Source organism: Pteropus alecto, unplaced genomic scaffold (genome assembly GCF_000325575.1).
Source record: "Pteropus alecto unplaced genomic scaffold, ASM32557v1 scaffold7, whole genome shotgun sequence".
Taxonomy (NCBI): domain Eukaryota; kingdom Metazoa; phylum Chordata; class Mammalia; order Chiroptera; family Pteropodidae; genus Pteropus; species Pteropus alecto.
The window spans coordinates 30004346-30028388 of NW_006494614.1; the positions used below are offsets into that span (position 1 = coordinate 30004346).

The 24043-nt window shown below is 36.0% G+C and overlaps 2 pseudogenes; one reads left to right on the forward strand and one right to left on the reverse strand.

Annotated features, from left to right (window-relative positions):
* The first annotated feature begins 12972 nt into the window (after positions 1-12972).
* Positions 12973-13091, forward strand: LOC112474711 (annotated as a pseudogene).
* A 6980-nt stretch (positions 13092-20071) lies between these two features.
* LOC112474760 lies at positions 20072-20190 on the reverse strand (annotated as a pseudogene).
* Between the last annotated feature and the right edge of the window lie 3853 nt (positions 20191-24043).

The window sequence follows — 24043 nt, forward strand, 5'->3', positions numbered from 1 at the left end:
ATATCACTTTCTAGTTGGAGAAACTCTCTTCAGGATGTAAAGTAGCTAGCATCTTTCCTCTGTGGCAATGGGCCTAGGGCCATCTCTAGAGCAACAAAAAAGTCCCATTCATCAGCCTGTACACAATTATTTCACTAAAGTGCACCAGGCACAAGTTCACTCCATTCTGCTCTGTGGCAAATTTTCCTTTTGGCAAGGGAGTCTAAAGTCATCATGGGTGGTTTTCAGTGGTAGAATTTATTCCTTTTTTTTTATTTTTAATTTTTCCATGACAGTGACTTCTGTTGGGTTGAGGTGACTTTTCTAGTTAAAATGTATTCTTGGTGATTCACTCAATAACTATTTGTGAAGAATCTACTATGTGCTAGGCACATTGCCACACTGAGACACAGCTGTGAGCCAAAAAAGACAACATGCATCTCCTTAAAAAACCTATGGTCTAGTAGGCGAGAAAATAAAATAAAAGAAGCACACAAATATGGGTAAAATTCAACCTCAAAAAAACAATTGGAAGAAAAGAATATAATTGGAAGGATCAGGGAGGTCAGGAAGGGCCTTCTTAGGCAATTCGGGTATCTGTGTTTCCCCCATGATGTTAGCTAGAGTCAAATGCTAGAAATGAATAGATTGTTAGCCTAAACACTAGGTAAAGGACTCATTATGCACACTCAGTGTTAAAACAGAATTGAATCTCTTCATTCGTGCTAATATTCCTATTAGCATACCCTCTTAATCACTATGTTAGGGGACCAGCACCATTCCTTTCCACCTCCCTCTCCCCCTTCTCCCATGTGTATACAGCATCCCATTGTATACGCTGGTCACTGGTAATCACCCACCATCGCTTCCCTACCCACACTCCTAAGTCTTCTCATCTCCCCACTAAAGCTTTACTTTTTATGATTCCAGTTATTAAGAAGAAGATGTTACAAAGTGAATGACCATCACCAATTGCATTTTTCACCATTTGCATTTTAAGAAGATATGTAATATTGACACTTAGAAAGTATGAAAATGTGAAATGATGAACTGTACACTGCAGATGAGAGCACACTGAACATTAGGAACCTTCTAAGAATTTCATATTCTGCAGGTGGCTGGCTTTGGTAAGTGGTGTTGATAGTTGATACTAAATTGGGGAACATGGGTTTGGGAACAAATAATACCATGTTGTTTGAGAATATCTGTGAAATTCACAGAAAACATTTAAAACAAAATTTTTTAGGAAGTTCTTCTTTTCCATGGGAATTCATTCCTAAAACACAAAACTCAAGGCAAACATCACTGTGAAATTCCCCATGATTACTTCAGACACAAATCCAGATAAGATTACATCATTGCATAATTGTAATATAAGAAACATGAGCTTTTCTGGGCTCTAAATAAAGTCTGGGTAGCAACTTGGTAAAATAAAAACAAACAAAAAAAAAAAACAAAAAGAAAACAGGCACATGATATGTTACTAATCTTCCTCTGAGACTTAAGGAAATACACACCCCAAAATGTCATACAGTAAGAACTTTAAAATTGTTTATACCACATTAGGAAAAAAAACTTATGCTATAATTAACTAGCATGTTTTTCCTTTCAATTTGGTAACCATCATATCGATTTGGCAAAACATGAAACAACTTAAATCAAATGGAAGTTATTTGATTTCCATGTTTTAGCTACAGAACTATATTTTTTTCCACTCTTAAATTATTGTTCTTAAAAAAAACATAATTTACGTTATGATAATTCTCTCAAAGAACATTTGTTAGTAGATCAAAAAAAATCAAAACATCTCACTTTTTTCTATTTGTTAACACAATATAGTATTAAATTTTAATGGCAGAAAAATTAATAATATAGTTTTTATCTGTTACTTTACAATTTACAAAGAAATTTTAATGTAATTTTATCCTTATCAGTTTACATATTCATAGTGTAAAAAATTAAATAGTTCCACAAAGTTGATGAAAAACAGTAATCCAATAGCTTCATGTGCTTCTCTCCCAATTTTTACTTCCAAAGGACAAATTTTTAATTTATTTTTCTGTTTCTTTTAGTATTTATAGCCATATATCTATTTTTGTTAATACTGCTATTTTAAAATTGTTTCCCGTTTTATGTATCTATCAACTTCTTATTCTGGAATGTTGAGAATATGGTTCCAGTACATGTATACTGCACCTCCCCGCAACACACACACATACCCTTACCCATCTCCTCCTTTCTCATAATGTATTATTGTCTCATCTTTTGATTAGATCAGTAGTTAGTAAATACGTTCTTTTGACCATGAAACATTTTTCATTGCTGAGCCATATAGTATAGCATGATTATATTTCCTTTCTTGTACAATTTTTGTTTTCCTGGTATTTGTTTTACCATTTGTTTCATTTTCTATGTATCTTATATTAACTTACTCTAAACTGTCTTCTAGAAATGTAAATCTTCTCTCAACGTGATTTTCAAAGATGTTACGTAATTCTACCAATTTTATCTCCTTGGAGACAGCCATTTTGGAGCCTCTCCCTCTTTTTCTGTCTCACACAGCTGCTGACTGTGCTGGCTTCCCCATTTCTTAGATCCTGTGTAGTATTCCTCTTTCTTTGTTTATTCTTTTGTTTTGATAAAGTATCTTTTCCAGGAGCTGCCTAAGCACATGTATATAGAAGATAAATTTTTGAGAATTTGCAAATCTAAAAATGTTTAATTCTGACGCACCCAGCTAGCTCAGTCAGTAGAGCATGAGACTTTTAAAAATGTTTGATTATACCTTCACATTTATTAGATAGTTCCACTAAGTGAAGAATTCTGGATCAGAAATAATTTATCTTCAGAAATACGAAGAACCTGCCCCACTGTTGTCTGGCTTCCTGTGTTTCTGTTAAGAAGCCTGAGGCCATTCCCATTTCTGATCCTTTGTATGTGACAGTTTTCTTTCTGAAAGCCTTTAAGATCTCTTTGCCCCAAGTGCTTTCAAGTTTCATGATGACGTACTTTGATTTAGGTCTTTTCTCATCATTTGTGCTAGGAACACAGTGGGACCCTCCATATGTAATGTCAGGTCCTTCCATTCTGAAAATTTTTGAGTTTTTTTCTTTGGTGATTTCTTCACCTCTAGTCTCTTTCTCCAGTCTTTCTTAAACTCTTGTTTTATGGATGTTGAATTGAACCTCTAATTTTCTTATCTGTTCTCTCTCATTTTATATCTCTTTTCATTTTTATTCTACTTTCTGAAAGATTTCAACCTTTCTATTAAGATTTTTATTTTCTATGATCATATTTTAAGTGTCCAAGAGTTCTTGAAAATTTTTCTTTTTTTATTCGTCTATTCTTGTTTCATGGATATATTTTTTTTCCTATCTCTCTGTAGATTTTAATGAACTGGGATTTTGTTTCTTTTTTTCTTTTAACTTTTCTTCTTCTTAGTTTCTGTTTTCTCTAAATTCTAGCTTACACTGGGATTTTGTCTCCGTCCTTGATGTTAGAGGGTTTGCTCAAATGCATGGGAATCATGGACTCTTCACTCATATTTAAGAGCGGGACATTCTAACCCAACTCAAAGCTGTGTATGCATGGGCAGGAATTGTCAACTGGTAGGCTTTACTGTAGAGTGATCTGGCTGAGGTTATTCTTGGGGACGCTCCGATCATCAGTATCTTTAGGCTTTTCTTTGGGGCTTTTTATATTTCCAAGGGGAAAAAAACACATATCCAGTGTTCTACATGGAGGCTCTAAGCTTTCTTGCTGCTGATCTTGGAGCCAAGTGGCTATAGAGTTTCTTCCTTTGATATGTGGACTTGCACATACTACTCTTATTTTCAGTGTGGTACCCTCACTCCCTCTGGTTCACTTTTATTCAGAAAGTAAACAAAGTCTTCTGCAGTAGTGGGAGAGAAACAATTGACCAGAATAGTGGAAGGTAAGATGGGGAGTGGGGGTGAATAGCAACGGAGATATGGAGTATCTAACTGCTTCTTAAACAAACTTTCAAACAATCCTCTTGTTTTACCCTTATTTTTCAGAAATTCTTGGTGTTTTAAAATTTAGGTTTTATTATTATTCAGATCAGCAGACAACTTCCATGAAAAAATAGTTCGTTATTCACAGTTCCCAAAAGGAGGAGTCATGCCACACCACACAGAGCTACAAGGAGAAGCACCAGGGTGGTCAGAGGCAGAGGGAGTAAGGGAGAAGTGTGGGCAAGAGCCTTTATAGTGGTTTCATAAGAAAAATGGGAGAGGCTAGGTAAGCAGCCTGAGGCTGGCTATTTTAAACAATTTCAACAGGCTCTAGGGCACAGGGTCTGACCCTAAGGGACTGATACCTGGCCCTGGTATGATTAGGGCAGCAGAATATTGGCCCAGAATGTAAGAGCCTGATAGAAGGTGGGGAAGGGGGTAGGGATGGTGCTCTGGACTGGTTAGTTTGCATAGGAAATGTGCAATGAAGGGGAATCTTCACTATCACTAGGAATTGGCTAGCACTGAGAGGTGTAGTGTTCTCGCCATTAGTAAAGCCTCAGATGTCAAAACATCAGAATAAAAAGGTATACTTAATACAGTTGGTACTGCTAATTTCTGAGCCTCTGGGAGGTCTGTGGTACAAGGTGGTTCACTTCTGGGGTTCCTTCACTGCCTGTTTATGGTTCTGCTTTCTTGGATACAACATGATTGTGACAAGTGAGGATTTATTACCCATCCATCTACTCTCCAGCTTCCAAAATCTTTTTCTATTGTCCTCATCCTCATTTATTCTCTTTGAATATGAGACATTTATGTCTTTTTACAAATCCTTTAAGGTCATTTTAGGGGAGTTATACAGGTAGCGAAGGTGAATGCTTGTGTTCAATCCACCATCTTTAACAGGTAGTCACAAAGTAAGTATAAATACTATTTCTTCTTACTTTAAGGGAATGGAAATATTTAACCAACCTACTCTATCCCACTCCATTCCTGCCTGAAACAGGATATACATAGTGTCATATAACCTATCTTAAAATAATTGAAAGGCTATTATATGGAAGAAAGAATAAAATTATCCTGAGCTCCTCCAGAGACCAAAGTTAAGAATAATGAGTAGAAATTTTAGAGAAAGATTTTTCAGCTTAGTAAAAGAAAAAATATTACAAGAGTCTAAAATTTTAATTTATTGCCTCATGAAATAAAGAGCTTTCCATCACGGAACACATGTATTCATTCACAAACCCCTATCAAGTGCCCAATAGAACCAACATAGCTTCCTCCCGGATCTCAAGCTGCTTGTGGTCTAATTAAGTAGACACAAATGTCTGAGCCTAAAATTTCTGATCCCCAGGTCTTCCTATTACACTAACCATAGAATTTATACTTCTTTTTTGGAGCACTTAAAATTACTTTCTTAATGTCTCTCTTCTCTTTAGTTTCTGAGTTCCATAGGCACAAGAACTGTGTCTTTATCGATCACCGCTTTACCACTTAAATCTAATAGCATGCTGTCTAATACATTGTAGGTGCTCTGAAGCAAACCAAAATTTGCACAGCAGTAAAAAGTAGTAATGATATAAATACAATCATGGCACTAGAAAAGAATTCTAAAAGAAATAGAATTAAGTGAAGACACTTAATTCAGCCTGGGATGATAATGGAGGACTTCCTGTGGGTGGTGACATTTAACAAATTCCTAATGAACATAAACAAATCAATAAGGCAAGGAAGAAGGGGAAGAGAATTCTAGGAAGGAAACAGCATGATTAGAGTCTCAGAGACGTAAAATAACATGATATAATCTGGGAACTACAACTTATTCAACATAGTGGGATAACGGAACACATTGAGGGATATATAGAGAGAAGACTAGAGGGCAAGACGAGGGCAAGCTCACACTAAAGAGTTTGACAATAATATAGTAAGGAAGAGTTAGCAAAGGATATCTAAAGTAACTGCCGCAAGCTCTTAAGCAGAAGATCTTACAATTTAACTTAGAAAGATTATATGGCAGCAATGTGTAGGATGAATGAGAGGTAATGACTACAGGAATGGAGACCAGTTGGGAATGTGGAAGGTAGAATAAAACATTAGAACATTAACACAATTCAGCCAAGTTCTTTGTCACTTTATAACAAGGATTGCCTTTCCTCCAGTTTCCAATAATATGTTTCTTATTTTTATCTGAGATCTCACCTGAACAGCCTGTACTGTACATGTTTCTATCAACATTCTTTGCTGAATTACTTAGATGTTCTTTAAGAAGATGGAGGCTTTCTCTAGAGCCTAGAGAAAGTCATCTTTCTCTAGATAGACTGGGTGGCTTATAAATGACAAAAACTTTATTTCTCACAGTTCTAGAGACTGAGAAGTCCAAGATCAAGGCACCAGCAGATATGGTGTCTGGTGAGAGCCCACTTCTTGGTTTATGGATGTCATTTTCTCTCAGTGTCCTCACATGACACAAAGGGCAAGTGAGCTTTCTGGGGTCTCTTTTATAATCTCATTCATGAGGGTTATGCTCTCATGACACAATCACCTACAAAGGCCCCACTTTCTAATAATATCACATTGGAGGTTAGGATTTTAATACATGAAATTAGGAGGAGACACAACATTCAATCTACAGTACCCGGCATCTATAATTGGTCAAAGACGGAATTCCCCATATCTCTTGTCATGCTGTTTCCAGTTATTATTTAAAAAATTATTTTTCATTACAAACTCCAGACTTTTTCACTGTTATTGCCCTAACTTAACCCACCATTAGCCGATACTCTTTATGTCATCATCAACCTGTGCATTATGATCTGGTTCAGGATGACAATTTAGCTCACTTCCTTATGTGTGAACCAATGGCACTAACTTAGCTCATGTGTCAATAGATGGACTCTGCAGATTACTTTGTCACAGTTTAAAATTGTATATTTTTAAACATTTAGACAAATAAAATATAGTTTTGATAAGAGAAAATAAATTCTTCGAAGGTTATAACCATGATTAGTTTAAAAAACATTGTTACTACTTAGTGTTTGGTATATAGAAGGCACTCAATAACTATATGATAAATGAATAGACTTTTCATGTCAGAAAATCAACATAAAAGGCCCAAGACGGCAAACTGCGGGTATGTTCTAAAAATGGTAATAATCAAAATACCAGATACATGGAAGCATGTAGCGAGAAAGTGAGCTAGAGTGAAACTTTGGGGAGTTCTGAATGCTAAGCTTAGACATTTGGATTTTATGGAAAGCCATTAAAGTTTGTTTATAATCAGATATCTGCTTAAGAAAGACAATTCTGAAACTTCCCATTTCAGAGGGGTGATTTTCATCCTCCCAAATGCCATTGAAATGACCAATGTAATTTAAAATTAGGAATGATTCTGTTTTAGAGATAGAAAAAGAGAAGGTAGAGGCAAGAGCAATTTCTTCAAAATGAAGTGCAAAGAAGACAAGATAGGAAAGTGGTGGGGGTGGGGTGGGATGAGCAGCCTGCAACTCAATAAATGAAAAAGAAAAAAACCCGCTTGGGATATAATGGTGTTGAGTATAGAACTCAAATCTCCACACTGCGAGCGGATGATGTAGAGCTGCAGGAGGCTCCGCCAGAAGAATAGCAGCTCATCAAGCCTGCCCTTGGAAAGTGGAGCAGAAAGGAAATTGATGTAGAGGATTTTTAGAAAAAGAATTGGTACTTGTTGCTGGGGTGAGTGTGGGAAGGTGGGGCAGGGGTGGTGATAAGAACAAACCTTGAGAAACAACCAATTACCACATCAGCAAATGTCTCTGAGATAGCTTCCTCCCTACCTCAAACAAGATATCAATACTCTAAATCTTGCAAAATTACCATAGAAAATATAACTTTTACTTCTTTTTCTTTGAGACCAAAAGATTTGCCCAAGGACCCAGATAATCGCCAACATAACTCATCTCAAATCCCAATACTAGATACTAGAGTATCTAGAATATAGATACTCTCTGTTAGAATGAACAAACAAAAAAGTTAACAAATTTCAAAAAGTTTACACACACACGCACACTTGAGTAAATAAAGTGGTACTACTGTGATGCTCCTTAATAGGAAGATTCACAATAACAAAGATGATAATTTGCCCCAACATAATCTCAAACATTTATGCAATCACAAAAAAAAATCCTTGTATGAAGAATTTCACCAGAATTTCCTTTACTTACTCTCCAAAGTCCAGGACCTTTCCTCAGGAAAGGAGTTATAAGCAAATCCTACTTATCTTCCTTTGATTTGGTTCCATATATATTATTGGAGAGAAGTTCCTCAAAATTCATGACATGGCATTTTTCTTCATCTCCCAATACTAATGCAAGTTTTTTAACAATCAATTGCTATGTAACCAACATACAACCCCAATATTTCGTAACTTAAAATGATAATCATTTATTTGCTTGTGTTTTTGCAATTTGAGCAGCGTTCAATGGGGCAGCTCATTTCTGCTCCGCATGACACTAATGAGGTTTGTTTAATTGTGCCCGGAAGATCCGTTTCCAAGATGGCTTCAGGTTGGTGCTGGCTGTCACATGTGAGCTCAGTGTGGCCTGTTCGCTAGAGGCCTTTAATTTTTACCACATGAGCCTTTCCTTTGGACCCTTTAAGTTTCCTCACAGCGTGGCTAGTGGGTTTCAGACGGAGGAAGCAAAAGGCTGGGCAGAGAGATCCCAAGAGGTAGCTTCTCTGCATTCAACTGGACAAAGCAGTTACAGGCCCAAATCAGATTCAGGAGGGGGAGACATAAGATCCCCCTCCTGATGGAAGAAGCTGCATGCATGTACAGGAAGGGGCAGAATTATTTGGGAGCCACCTTTGGAGACAATTTACTTATTTAGATTGTTTCTCAATTTTACATTCCATTGGCCATTTGGGTCAGTTTTAATAAAGGATATATAAATGTTAGTGCGAAAGTCATCACCTGTCTTCGAAGTAGTCTCAAAGACTTGTTAATTAAATTATAACTCTTAGTATAAAAGTGGTGTTTCCCAAAAAAGAAACACATATTATTTCTGTAAGTTTCTGTTGAGGTATAATTTACATACAGTGAAGCATGCACATCTTAAGTGTATAATTCAATGATTTTTGACAAATGCACATACCCATCTCAAGACATAAAATAAGTCTTTCACCTAAGAACATCTCTTGTGCCTTTTCCCTGTCAGTGCATGTTCCTAAAAGCAACCACTATTCTGATTTTCATCATATTGGATTAGATTTGCCTACTGAGGAACTTACATATAAATGAAATTATACAATACCTACTCTTTTGTGTCAGACTTCATTTGTTCAGCATAAAGTTTTTGAGATTCACTCATGTTGTTTTTTATTAATAATTTGTTCCTTTTAATTATGAGTAGAATTTCATTTTGTGAATATACAACAATTTGTATAACTATACATCTGCTGGTAAAAATTTTGATCATTTCCAGTTTGGTGTTAGTACAAATAAAGCTGCTATGAACATTCTCATACAACTCTTCTCATACACATAAGATTTTATTTCTCTTGGGTAAATACCTAGAAGTGAATTGCTGGGTCATAGAGATAATACCTCTTTAATTTTACTCAAAAAAAAATTGTTAGAGTTTTCCAAAGTAGTTGAATAAGAATTTCAGTTACCTGCATCCATGCAAATATTTGGTGTTGTCAGTCATTAATTTTAGCCATCCTAGAGATGTGTGATGGTATCTTATTGTTGTATTAATTTGCATTTCCCTGATGACTGATATTGAGCATTTTTTCATGCATTTATTGCCCATTCATATGCCTTTTCTAATGAGGTGTCCATTAAAGTATTTTGCCCATTTGGATTGTTTGTTTTTTATAAATGAGTTTTAGGCATTCTTTATGTATTATAAGTCCTTCATCAGATGTGATTATTATATTTTTCTCCCAGTCTGTGTCCTATATATTCATTTCCATAACCATGTCTTTTGATGAGTAGAAGTTTTAAGTTTTTATTATGCCCAATTTCCAATATTTTCTTTTAAATCAGTGCTTTTTGGCTCCTAAGAAGTAGTTCTTTACCTTAAGGTCATGAAGATATTCCCCTCTGTTTTCTTCTAGAAGCCTTGGAGCTTTAACTTTTGCATTTACATTAATAACCCATCACAGATTACTTTTTGAGTATAGTGTGATGTAAGTTCTGACTTTTTTTTTATATGTAACTTAGATATCCAGTTATTCTAGCACCTTTTATCTTTTCTCCATTGAATTGTTTTTGGAGTCTTTGCTAAAAATCAATTGACCATATTTGTGTGGGTCTTTTTCTGGATTCTATTCTGTTTCAATGACCTATGTGTCTTGTTTATTTAGCTTTACTGAAAGTCTTATAATCAGAGAATCTTGGTTCTTCAACTTTGTTCTTTTTCAAAATTGTTTTGGCTATCTTAGATTCTTTGCATAACTTTTAGATCAGCTTGAAATTTTCAACAAAAAATGCCTGCTGAGATTTTGATTAGAATTGCATTGACTCTATAGATCAATTTGGAGAGAACTGACAATAAAACAATATTGAGTGTTCCAATCATGTAGCTAATATATCTCTCCATTTCTTTAAATCTTCTTTAATTTTTATTAGCATAAAGTATCACAAATTTTCATTTTAAATGTTTGTTTATAATCTACTCTAATCAGTGTAATTTATAATCTGTGTAAGCACCATAATAGAAAATTTCAAGATGGTATGATTTTTTATTTCTCACAATCTAATAGAGGAGAAAAGTAACCTCATTACCGTTTTAGAAGTAAAAAATATTGAATAAAATTTTTTAATTAGAGGAGATGAGATGACATTTAGTAATAGCACAAAGATAGAATATGATTAGTTATAGAGGAATTACACACAGTACAATATAAAAACCAAGAAGAAAGCACATTCAGCTTTTGATGCCTCTCAACCAATTAAAAATAATGAAAACATATTTAAGTGAATCTGACATTTAAAAGTTTGAAAAATGGAATTCTAAGAAATTGTAAGAAATTGGGAAAATAAAAAAATTTTATGACAATTTTGCATCCCAGTTGACATTCAGCATGAATAACAATCTACTTTTTTATTTAATATTTTTATTTACAGAGATTGCTCAATTTACTTCATTAGATGATTTTAGCATTTAATAATCAACATAACCAAGCTAAGTTTTTCAACTTTCATCTACTTTAATTAAAAATGGCTGGTAAGAAATCTCTTTGAATAAACCTTTTACAATATACTTGAAGGTGGTTAATTTATTTCTTTTTTCTTACTAAGTACATAATACCAATTCAAAGCTTTTCTTCAGATTTTTAAATTAATTTTTAAGATGAAATCATAAAACAAGAATACATTGAAAACATTATCTAATCAATCTATTAGGATACTTCATTCCCAATAATTTCAGATCAGAAATTAGACTTCCGACTGAAAACAATAAATAATTAGTCTCTATTATCTTAATTTAATTTTAAAACAAATACACTAAATCTGTAGGAAATCAATGATAATATTATGTTAGAACATTTACACACTGAAAATATTCACAGCAGTAGTAATTCCCCCATAAGATATAACTGCATATGTAAAACAGTATCAAATCCACTAATAAATACTAGATTGTAAAGTGTAATGGAAATTAACAGATCTTATGTCTAGGCTATATGAATATATTAGCTCTAAAACGTGATAGAAAATGGCTTTACCACTAACTAGTATGTGACTTTGACAAATTTACTTTATTTCTCTAATTTTCATTTTCATTCTTTATTAAAAAAAAAAAAAAGGAGGGAATAATAATACCCCCCTTCAATAAGCTGTAAAGATTAAATTACTATTTGCAAGGTATTTGGTATAAATACTACCATTAGAAAGTGGCAACTAATTTTATTCTTACAGCAATAATAACAATAGAAGTCATTATTGTAGAAAACTATTGGTTTCCTATTGTTGCTGTAATAATAACAACAAATTTAATGTTTTAAAACAACCAAAATATATTATCTTACCATTCTAGAGGTCAGTAGTCCGAAATAAATCTCACTGGGCTAAAATCGAGATTTCAGTAAGGCTAGTTCATTCTAGAGGGCTATACAAGAAGGAAAATATAACTTTACATTCCAATTTTTAAATTGTTTTTACCCTTTTACAAAATTTCAACATCTATCATTAAATTCTGTGAGTTTAGATACATTAGAGACCTTACACCAGCCAACCCTGCGCCCCACCCTGGCCTAAGGAACCATTCGTCTGCGTTTTAATGAAATTGAGGCTATCCTTCAAGTTGAAGAGAATTACCATTATATGGGTATGTATAGTATTTGACAGAGTATTATATACATATAATATATATATTTATACACAAAAAACACCCGGAAGAATACATAACACACTGTTAACAGATGTTATCCCTAGGAATAGGGCAGCAATCAAGCAAGGGTATATAAAGCTGATAGACATTTACTGTTCATTTTATTCCATTTTGCATAGAGTTGGAGTTTTTACCAGGTGCATGTTGTAGTATGAAATTACAATTATGAAAACTAGTCTAATGTTTAATATAGTACATAGTCTAAATAAAACCCAAGGATTAAATATGTTCAAGTGGGTATAGTTTCTGAATTTATATTATCTATATTAATGTGAGAATTATAAGATGAGACTTTAACATAAATTCTGGTCCCAGATCCATCCCTGGCTTTGGAAAAAACAAACAAAAAAGAAGATATCAAACTACTATACAGGGGCTGAGCACATGGAAGTCCCATAGAAAACACAGTCACAGTGGAGATGAGTTCACATTCTTAAATTACAAATCATTGTAAACACACAATAGAATATACAGATGTCAAATTATAATGTACATCTGAAAATTATATAATTGTATTAACCAATGTTACCCCAATAAACTTAATTTTTAGAAAGTTAAAAAAAATTTCAAATCACACAAGGACCTATGATGAGAGTCCTCAAATGAAGCAAAGATAGAGAATTAGAAATAATGGAACAATCCTAGTCTATGGCCATGCTACCCTGAACAAGCCTGATCCTGTCTGATCTTGGAAGCTAAGCAGGGTCAGGCCTGGTTAGTACTTGGATGGGAGACCACCAAAGAAGACCAGGTGCTGTAGGCGTAAAAATTAAAAAAAAATAAGGGATTGTAAACTGACACAGTCCTTGCAACCTGTGAGGTCAGGGTTGCCCACCTAAAAAAAATAAAATAATAATAATGGAACAATCCAAAAGGAACTAAATAATTCTGTTCAAAATATTATAACAATGCAAGAAAGATTTAAAAAGCATAATGAACAAAATAATTTGAGTACTGCTTTTAACAAAACAGTAAACATCTGGAGAATTTTTTAAAAGGTAGCCACTGTAATGATAAACTCAGTGAATAAATTTAAACTGTAGAATAAAAATAGTTGCAGAGCAAATCAGTCAACTGGAAGATAAGTCATCATACATAGTGAAGCCATAAATATAAAGATATGAAAAATATAATAGAGGTAAAGGGTCAACTTCTCTTAAAGGAGTTCAGAAGAAGAAAACAGAAAGAACAAGTTAGAGACAATATTTGAAGAGATAATGGCTGAGAATTTTTCAGAATTGAAGACATAATTGAAGTAGCACACCAAATATAGTAAGTAAAATGAAAACAATCCATACTCAGACACTACAGAAGACTGAAGATGAAGAAAAACTCTTAAAAACAACTATAGAAAAAAAGATATATCATTGGCAATGCCACTGGCATTTCTGAAGATGTGTTCATTTGGGAATATTTCCATGCATTCCATTGCCATAGTGGCTTTCAAATACTAGTACTAATACTATCCAGGACCCTCCTACACTACACAAAGTATCAGTATAACATTGTCCTGTGTATCTCATCGTTGAATCAATTTGCTATATATTCCTACAACCCTCCTCCCCCAACCCATTTCTTTTTGACCCATAGCATATCAAATTTTAAAATGCTTCAAGCATGAAATCTCAATTACTGATTAACATAAAAAGGACTATACTTGAGAGGAAAAAAAATTCTGTTGTGAGCATCATATATTTGATTGTTAGCTTAAGTAGAACATTTCCCCATCACTGTATGTGACTTAATAATTGCAAGTCCAGGGAATGGACAAACGAATGAGTTTAGATTCATAACTGGCCATCAAGAGAATTGGATTCTTATACCTATCAACCTGCAGGGCATGTGAACTTTATCTACTTAATCTACATCTAAAAATGGGATTCATCATTTATTCTCCTACTTATTTTGTGACAGCACTGAGAAGAATTTAAATTAAGGAGTGGATCACAAAATGATGATGGGAAATAAGTTTTTGAAAATGCATTAAATGCTAGAACTTTGGAGTGATGTATAAACAAGTGTTCTAATAGATGTACTAGGAAGAATGTCACACAGATGCACTCTTATGTACCATCAATGATGTCCTTAAAAATCAGAGTTGCCCAAATAGTCCAGCCCTTTCATAGAGATCTCTCAGTACAATACAACTATTTCAACAAAAGTATATGAGAAAGACTTGAGCAGTGAAGGAAAAAAATAGAAAGATCATTATGTTCTAAGAATTTCTTTACTGATAAGTGCCCTTAATCCAGAAGTGTATATGATGATACCAACCAGCCCCATGAAACGAGAACAATCTGTGACAACCCAAAAAGGAATCTAGAATGAATTGACTATACCCTGACTCACACTGGTTAGGGGTTATAATATGTTCCATAGTGACTGTATCAGCAAAGGGGTGTGAAATTGTAATTTATGTTAAGAAATACATATTTTGTCTTTGTTCCCTGTTCCTTCATGAAACAGAGCTCCAAAAATCCTTGGAACTTCCTAAGTGATGAAAGCTGTAATGATGTTTTTGTCATGTTAATGAGGTGACTTTTGGAAAGTCTCTAAATCACCTAAGGATGGAAGTTGGTTGCCAAGGAACCAACCATGTGATTAAAGAGTTGGAACTTTCAATCCTAGCCCCTGAACTGGGGAGGAGTGAAGGGGCTGAAGATTGAGTTCAATCACCAATGATTTAATCAATCATGCCTATGTAATAAAGCCTCCATAAAAACCCAAAAGGACCGGACAGGAGAGCTTCCTGGTTGGTGAACACATGGAAGTTCTGGGAGGGTGGCCTGCCCTGAGCGGGCAGAGAAGGTCTGAGTCCTCTACCCTTGCCCTCCCTATGCATCTATTCCATTTGGTTGTTCCTGAGTTATATTCTTTTATTATAAACTTGTAATCTAGTAAGTAAAATATTTCTCTGAGTTCTGTGAGCCACTTAGCAAATAATCAAACCCTAGGATTGGGTCCTGGGAACTTCCCATCTATAGTCAGTGGTCTGTCAGAAGCACAGGTGATCGATCACCTAGATTTGCAATTGGCATCTGAATTGGAGAGTGAAGTGGGGCAGACTTATGGGACTGAACCCTTAATCAGTAAAATCTGAAGCTCTTTCCAGGTAGATAGTGTTAGAGTTGAGTTGAATCATAGGACATCCAGCTGGTGTCTGAAAATTGGTGGTGTGGCGGGAAAAAAATCCACACATCAGCTTGGATGCTAGAATCTCAGCTGCTCATTCAAGAAGCTGTGAGTCCTTGACATTCTCTCTTGTTTCTGCTCCATAGCCAGGACTAATAGATTCTACTCCTGTGACCACCTCAGTTAAGCCTTCATCATCTCATCTGGACCAGCCTTCCACTGGTCTCCCATTTTCCTCTATATACTTTTCTTAGACAGCAGCCAGAAGGATCTTTTAAGTGGATCTCCTTATCCCCACACTAAAAATCCTTCAAAAGCTTTCCCAATATACTTGAGATATAAACCAAATTGCTTACATGACCTACGAGGTCTTCATAATCGCGCCATCACCTCCCTCATTACTTTATTTTAATATCACTTTCCACCTTACTCCTACACACTAGCTCTCTTTCAGTTCTTCAAAACCACCAAATTATTTCCTGCCTCGGGCCCATCATACTTGTTGCTCCTGCTACTTAAAAATTTTTTCTGCCCATACTTTACCCAGCTAACTCATTTATCCTTCAAGTAGCAGATTAAATGTCACTTTGTCAGAAAAACCTCTTTGGCTCTCCAATTTAAATTATACTTACATTATAATGGTTATTTCAGTTTATATAATTATGAATATGTATACATATGCATTTTTATGTATACATATTCCTTACCAGACTATAAGCTTCAAGAGGGCACAAGTCATGTCATTTTTGTCCATCACTAAATATCCAGTGCCTAGCATAGTATTTGGTACATTTTTTTTGAGTGACCTGTAAGGTGGATAACTCCATATTTTACATGAGGACACTAAGATTGAGGGTGAAACAACTTTGAAGAACTGGAAAAGTATTCTGATGTCTGACTAGAAAGCATTACAAATTTCATTTTATAGGAGAGAAAAAAATGGCGTAGATGATAGAGGTTCTGTTCATCCCTCTTGCGACCAAATCAAAGTTGTGACAGGAACAAGGAGGGAGAGTAGCCTGAGATCTACAGGAACAGAAGCACTAGGGAGAGAAATAAGAAATCACCCCACAACTAGAAGGTAGGAGAGGGTGAAGAATGAGGCTGCCTGGTCCAGAGCAGCTGAGTGGGACAGAGGCTGAGGCAGTTGCAGACTCCTCTTAAAGGGGTCATGTCCGCAAGCGGGCTTTCCCGATGACCGACCTGTTCAGTCTGAGCACCAGCAATGAGCTGGCTGCTCTGGGAGCACCAGACACTTACAGGAAGGCACTAAGTTGTCAGAGTGAGAGCTGGAGGCAAGGCTTGCTCCATATAGAAGTGCCAGAGGTATCCATTGTCTCCCCTCTGTTGAGCCCTCCCAACTCCCAGTGTGCGGACTCAGCGCTGCCATAGCTGAGACATCATCAAACTGGATAACAGAGGTCACTCCACGCAGAGGATTCCCTGAAACTCCACCTCCCCCAGCTCATGGCCCCATCCAAGCCACATTCAGGTATATCCTCAGCGAGTCAGGTGCTCCTTGCTGAGCAGCACCTAGACTCGCACTGGTGGCAGCTGGCCTTGGTTTCTGGCATGGCCTTTTGAGGCAACTATAGGCACAGCCTCTGTGGATTGCTTGCTGAATCTAAATAGGTAGTCCCGGAGGGGCACAGGCTGGGGCTAAACTTGGCCTGCAGCAGAACCCCTCTCAGGACTGGACACCTACTTCACAAAGCCACACTAATAAGACCGGGAGACTTAAGAGCTTTGCTTAGTACACAGAAACAGACACAGAAAGGCAGCCAAAATGGAAAGACAAAGAAGTAGAAACCATATAAGAGAACGGAACAGATATCCAGGAATAATGGACATCTGTCAAGTAATTTAACAGATGCAGAGTTCAAAACACTGGTTATAAAGATGCTCAATAAACTTTAGGGAAGTATAGATAAATTCAATGAGAACTTCGACAAAGAAAAAAAAACATAAAAAATGGAAATGGAAATTATAAAATGGAACCAGTCTGAAATGAAGAACACATTATCTGAGATGAGAAGTATATTAAATGGAATAAACAAAGGAATAAACAAAGTGAATAAAGAAGAGAATCAAATGCCCTATCTAGAGGATGGGAAAGTCAAAGACACACAATCAGAATGGCAAGAAAAAAGAAGCCAAGACTATAATAATAATTTAAGGAGCCTATGGGACACTATTAAAGGTAAAAATATCTGTGTCATAGGGGTACCTGAGGGAAAACAAGATGTTGAAGAGCTATTTGAAGAAATAATGATGGAAAACTTCCCTAACCTGGTGAAGGAAATAGACATACAAGGAAGCTCAGAGAGTCCCAAGAAATAGGAACCCAAAGAGGCCTACACCAAGACACACTGTAATTAAAATGGCAAAAGTTAAATACAAAGAGAGAATCTTAAAAGCAGCAAGAGAAAAGCAATTAGTTACCTAACAGCTGATTTCTCAAAAGAAACTATGCAGGACAGAAGGGCTTGGCACAAAAAATTCAATGTGATGAAAACACAGGAATGGTAATAACTACATACCTACCAACAAATACCTCAAATGGAAAAGAATTAAGTGCTCCAACCAAAAAATAGAGTGGCTGAATGGATTAGAAAACAAGACCCCTACATACACTGCCTACAAGAGACTCACTTTAGATTAAAATTTTTATTTTCCTCTGAGTTATCAGAGTTTCAAATATTTTACTCAATTCTTCACTCCTCCCGAAGCAGCATTATACTTTTATATTTTTGACATAGCCTAATAGTGGACAGAGTGTGTTTCTCCACCCTTTGACTATGGCCATAGCCATATGACTTCCTTTGGCCAATGTGAAGTTGTGAAATAAAGTAAGAAAAGGCATGAAATGTGCTTGAGTCCTCTTCTGCTTCTCCCATTTCCTTTAAAAGAATATGGCCTGAGTAGCCCTTTAGTTCAAGAAGGATAACAGATGGGTGGATGCAACCTTCAGCTATGGATATGTTCAGCCATGCCCAGCCTAGATCAACCCAACTGCAGACGGTTGATATATAAGTAAGATATATATATATATATAAGTAAGATATATAAGTAATATAAGATATATAAGTAAGACACATGAGTGAAAAATATGTGCTTATTGTTATATGCTACTGAAATTGTGGTGTTGTGCTGTAATAGCTAACTAATACACAATTTTGAGCGCAAATGCTACCAGGTTGGTGGTCAATACAAATTTTCTGAATGGAGGGAAGAACTTAATTTATCTGTTACAGTTGTTTTAGAAATTGGATTTATGTACATTTTTACAAATCATATTACACCCTCACTAAAAAAACAAACCAAGAGTCTTGTGCAGAAAGATTATATTTGGGCCCTTCATAAATAGCATTTCATAGTCTATAAAAGGGGAATAAAATTAGCAACTAAATTCAGTTTATTGATCTTAACTTATGACAAATCCTGGCATGGCCACCCAACCTGAAGATAGGTGTACAAATCTGAATGCTGCCAAAACACTGATGTTTTGTTTATATAGCAAGACCACTTCCTGGGGGAAAAAAAACAAAAAACAAAAAAACAAGGAAAACAGCTCATTACCTATAAAATACCTAACCAATCAGCAAAATCAGTAGTGGCCAGAGACTTTGAATTCCTTTTATGTGATAGAGACTCTGGATTTTCAACTCTAAAAGGCAAAAACAAAAACAAAACAAGCAAACCAACCAACCAACCAAAAAAATAAACACTTCCCAATTTCCCTTACAGGAGATATATCATTCAACGTGTCCCGAATTGCAATTCTTTGTTGTTCCCAACTAAACCCATTTTACTAGAGACATATCTGGCTGTCTATTTGTTAAAGGTCAACACTACAGGGAATTGCGCCAGTCTCAGATCTCTACCTCAGAGCTTAAGTCTCCTCATTTGTAAACAGTATGCCTTCTGTACTCTGCTCATTCCCACCTTATGATTCAACTAGAGCTCAGCTTACCACCAGCATGCTCTGCACAGCTGAAAAGCCATCCTGAAAACCTCTAAAGGTCAGTGGGAAAGTGATGGCCAGAACAGGCATAACAGCTATGTATTTGTTTCTATAAAATTCTTCCATGTATGTTTACTGTAGAGTAGCAGGAAGTTAAGGGACTTCTAAATCTACCTCCACTACAAACCATTCAAAGTACTAAGTAATTTTGGGTCCATTCCAAGGGTCAGTGCCTTAAAGCTTGTTTATCTTTCTATCTATCTATCTATCTATCTATCTACCTATCTATCTATCTATCATCTATCTATCTATTAATCATTTCCAAAGCCTCCTAAAAACATCAAAGCTGGTCTTTGAAAAATGTATAAAATTTCTAAAGCAATTTGTCTTTGAAATTTCCACTTCTGTCTGTGGCTTTTTGCAATCTTCTCTCCTCTTCCCCAGGTCCTATTTCTTTGACACTGGTACCTCCCATTTAAGATGGTAATTGATTACCATCTTAAGATTTGAGCTTAAGATTTGAGCTCTCCCAAGGGTCTGGATATTTTATTTTATTTATTTTATTTTTTTAGGTGAGGCAACCCTTGGTTGACCTCACAGATTGCAAAGACCTTGTTAGCTTACAATCCCTTATTTTTTATTTTTTACGCCTACAGCACCTGGTCTTCCTAGGTGGTCTCCTATCCAAGTACTAACCAGGCCTGACCCTGCTTAGCTTCCGAGATCAGACAGGATTGGGCTTGTTCAGGGTGGCATGGCTGTAGACAGGGTCTGGGTATTTTAGAAATAAATTTCTAACACTCTTCCTCATGATTCCTACTCAGAAACCTGAATGGCTTTAATTTCTAGATCTCTACTCTATTGAACCTTCACCAATAGGTCTGGTGCATATGGATTATTGTTATAAACCTAATTCTGTAAATTTTTTTTTACAGAATATTTTCTTTTTGAATAAGAAAATGAAGAATCATTTTTCTTGTCTGATTTTATCCTCAAGATAGAGACACTTGCCTATCCGGTAAATCACAAGTTACTTAGGTTTATATATTATTGTAACCAGGTGGAGCTTCCATTTTTAAGCTATACAATAGATTTTTGCTAAAATGTGCCTTAAAAACCTATTACTTCAAGAGCAAATGATTCTTTGAGGGCAACAAAAATACTGCTATGGCACAGGCCCCAAGTTCGTGGTAGTAAGAGTATTTTTGGATTAATTACATGCTAATACAGATTACTATCTCAAATGGATGCTGGGGCCACAATCTCTGTGGAGTTTTCACATTTCTCCATGTCTGTGTGGGCTTTCTCTGGGTACTCTGTGTTCTCCTACATCCTCCAAATGTGCATGTGTTGTGAACTGGCATGTCTACATTTTCCCAGTCTGAGTGAGTCTGGGTGTATAAGTGGCCCTGCTATGGAAGGGTGTCCTGTCTCGGGTGGGGTCCCACCTGGCACCCTCAGCTGCTGGAAGAGGCTCTGGCCCCGCTCAACCCTGAACTGGAGTAAGCATGTCGGGGTAAACACTGCAGCCTCAAGCCCCACAGCCAAGTATTCTCAGGGCAAATGGGAAATGGCTTAAAACTTATGAAGTGTTTATTTCTGGAATTTTCAACTTCGTATTTTTGAACCAGAGTTGATTGTAGGTAACTAACTGAAACCATGGAAAGCAAACTCACAGATAAGGTGGTATTACTGTCATTATGGCTTCTACTAGGCTTTTCCTGATGCCCATGAATTCATCCACATGTGTTTGTAGACTTGTAGTCTAAGTGGTAAAATTTAAAATATGTTCTAATTTTTCTTTAATGTTTTTAATCATTCCACTCATTTACAATTCATGATCCTGAAATAATACTTAGCTCATTAGAGTCAAATACAGTGAAACAAATAGCAAAAACGGACAATGGACTTTTTTTTTTTTTTTTTGCTGAGTCAGTGAAGGTACTAGATTCAGACAATTATAAATGACTTAAAATTATAATTTCAGAATGCTTTCCTTAAAATAATTTTGTGAAACTCATTCTAGTCACAAATTGCTTTCAAAGCCCTTCAGACTAATTCTATTGCCATTTTTACTACTGCACAACTGCAGAATTTAAAAGGCCAGGTTTCCATGTAGGCTTTCATTATCTCACTGAAGACAGCATAAGAATCTCTGCTGTGTCCTTCGGGTACAGCCTTGAGTCAAATAAAAGGTGGACTTAATTGCACTGAGAATGTCCAACAATCCTCTGGAAATCGAAAGGTGGGGAAAGGAATGATTTTGAGGGGACTCTTCATGAAGTTTTTCTCAAATTTGAATCCTCTATTTATTCTCTTAGACCCACTAGAATTTTCTCTTTCTTTCCCATTAAAAAAATTGTGATAAAATATACTTAACATAAAATTTACCATTTTGACCATTTTTAGTATATAGTTCGAGTGCATTAAAAACATTCCCATTGTCGTGCAGCCATCACCATCATCTGTCCCCAGAACTCTGTTCATCTTGCAAGTCTGAAACTATACCCATTATAAACTAATTCTCCATTCTCTCCTCCCCTCTGCCTCTGGCAACCACCATCTACTTTGTGTCTCTATGAATTTAATTACTTTGGGAACCATACAGTATTTGTCCTATTGTCGCTGGCTTATTTTTCTCAGCTTAATATCTTCAAGGTTCATCCATGGTGCAACACAAGTCAGAATTTCCTTCCTTTAAAGGCATAATAATATTCCATCGAATGTATTTTCAACATTTGTTTATCAGTTCATCTGTTGATGACACTTGTGTTGCTTCCACTTTTTGGCTATTGTGAATAATGCTGGCTATGAATGTGGTTGTAAAATATCTGTTTGAGTCCTTGTTTTCAATTCTTTTGAGTATGTATCCAGAAGTGGAATTGCTGGATCATACGGTAATTCTATTTTTAATTTTTTTGAAGAACTGCCATACTGTTTCCCATAGTAGCTGCTCCACTTTACATTCTTACTAGCAGTGTGCAAAGGTTATGGTTTCTCAACATTCTTGTCAACACTTGTTATTTTCTGTTTTTTGTTTGTTTGTTTGTTTATTTTCTAATAGTCATCATAATAGGTATAAAGTGATATCTCATTCTGGTTTGATTTGCATTTCTCTAATCATTAGTAATATTGAGCCTGTTTTCATGTAATTATTAACCATTTCTATATCGTCTTTAGAGAACTATCCAAGTTGTGCTCATTTCTTTTCTTTTCTTTTTTTCCTTTTAAAGGGGAGGTCAAAGCATTATTAAGAGACCCTACCAACCAAATCTGAGACATAACTCCATTGGCTACTTGACATTAAATTTCTTATGAATAAGCACTATGTTTACATTTACAAATTACATTGCAGTTACAGGGAAAATAATTTCTAATTTTTTAATTAAGAACTTTAAATGATTATTGCACATGAACTGTAATTCACATACAGAAAAAGGTGCATAATAGTGTAGTTTGGTGAAACTTCATAAATAGACACATGTGTAATCATTGCCAAGATCAACAGAAAATCTTACTAGCATCTTGGAAGCCCCTCTCCCAATTACTATCCCCTCTCTGTCAAGGTAACAATTATCCTAACTTCTAACAGACTATTTTTCCTTTTTTTTTTTTTTGCTTATAGACGTGAACTTAGTGTGCACTTTTGTGTCTAACTTTTTACGCTCAACATTACTTTTCTGCAGTTCATCTATGTTGTTACCTGTAGTTGCAGATCACTCTCACTTGCGTAGTATGCCATCACATAGACGCTGTGAACATTAATTTATTCTACTGTTGATGGTCTTTTGGGTTATTTCCACTTGGGAGCTATTAAAACAAACACAGCTGTGAACATTCTGATACCTGTTTGTTAGTGCACCATAAGCACGTACTTCTTCTGGCTGTATGAGCTGATGTGGAACTGCTGGGTCACAAGGTATGCTGCTTTAGCAGACAGTGCCAGATTGTTTTTTTGAGTTGTTCCAGTTTACATTCCAGTAGCAGGAAAGAAGATTTCATTTAGTCCATATTCTTGCCAACACTGGTATTTTCTTTTATTTTTTCCTAGTCTATCTTGGAATATAAAAACAACTGAAGCAAAGTTTAGATTGCCTTCGGAGGCAACCTTTGGTTTGGTTCTCTGCATTATTAACCATCTCAGACTTCTACTTTGTCCAGCCTCAAACATGTGAACCGTGAGTACATTTTCCCGTGAGTATATTTTCGACTTTGCTCGACTTTTTTGCTAACTCCGCCACTTGGATTCCATCCGGTCAAGAAAATAAGGTGTGTGTCCTAGGCAGAACAAGTCCTTTGAGTATTCTGGAAGTCCGAGCAATGTGTAGGCAAAATTATGCGGACCTTCTCGGGTCAATTGCTTTTTACTAGACCCCACGATCTAGGAACCTCCTGCTGGACTCCGGTCTCCCCACTGCACACCCCCGTTCCCCCGAAGGCACTGAGAACGCAGAGCAATAACCCTCTCCGCGACCAGCCAGAACAGGGGTGGAGCGGGGCGGAGGACCGGGTTCCCGCGGAGCATGCGCAGACCAGGCCTGGCGCATGCTCCGCAGGGCGGCGGGTCCACAGATGAGGGGAGTCGAGGCTCCGGCGCCCCATCGTCGCCAGCGGAGGTG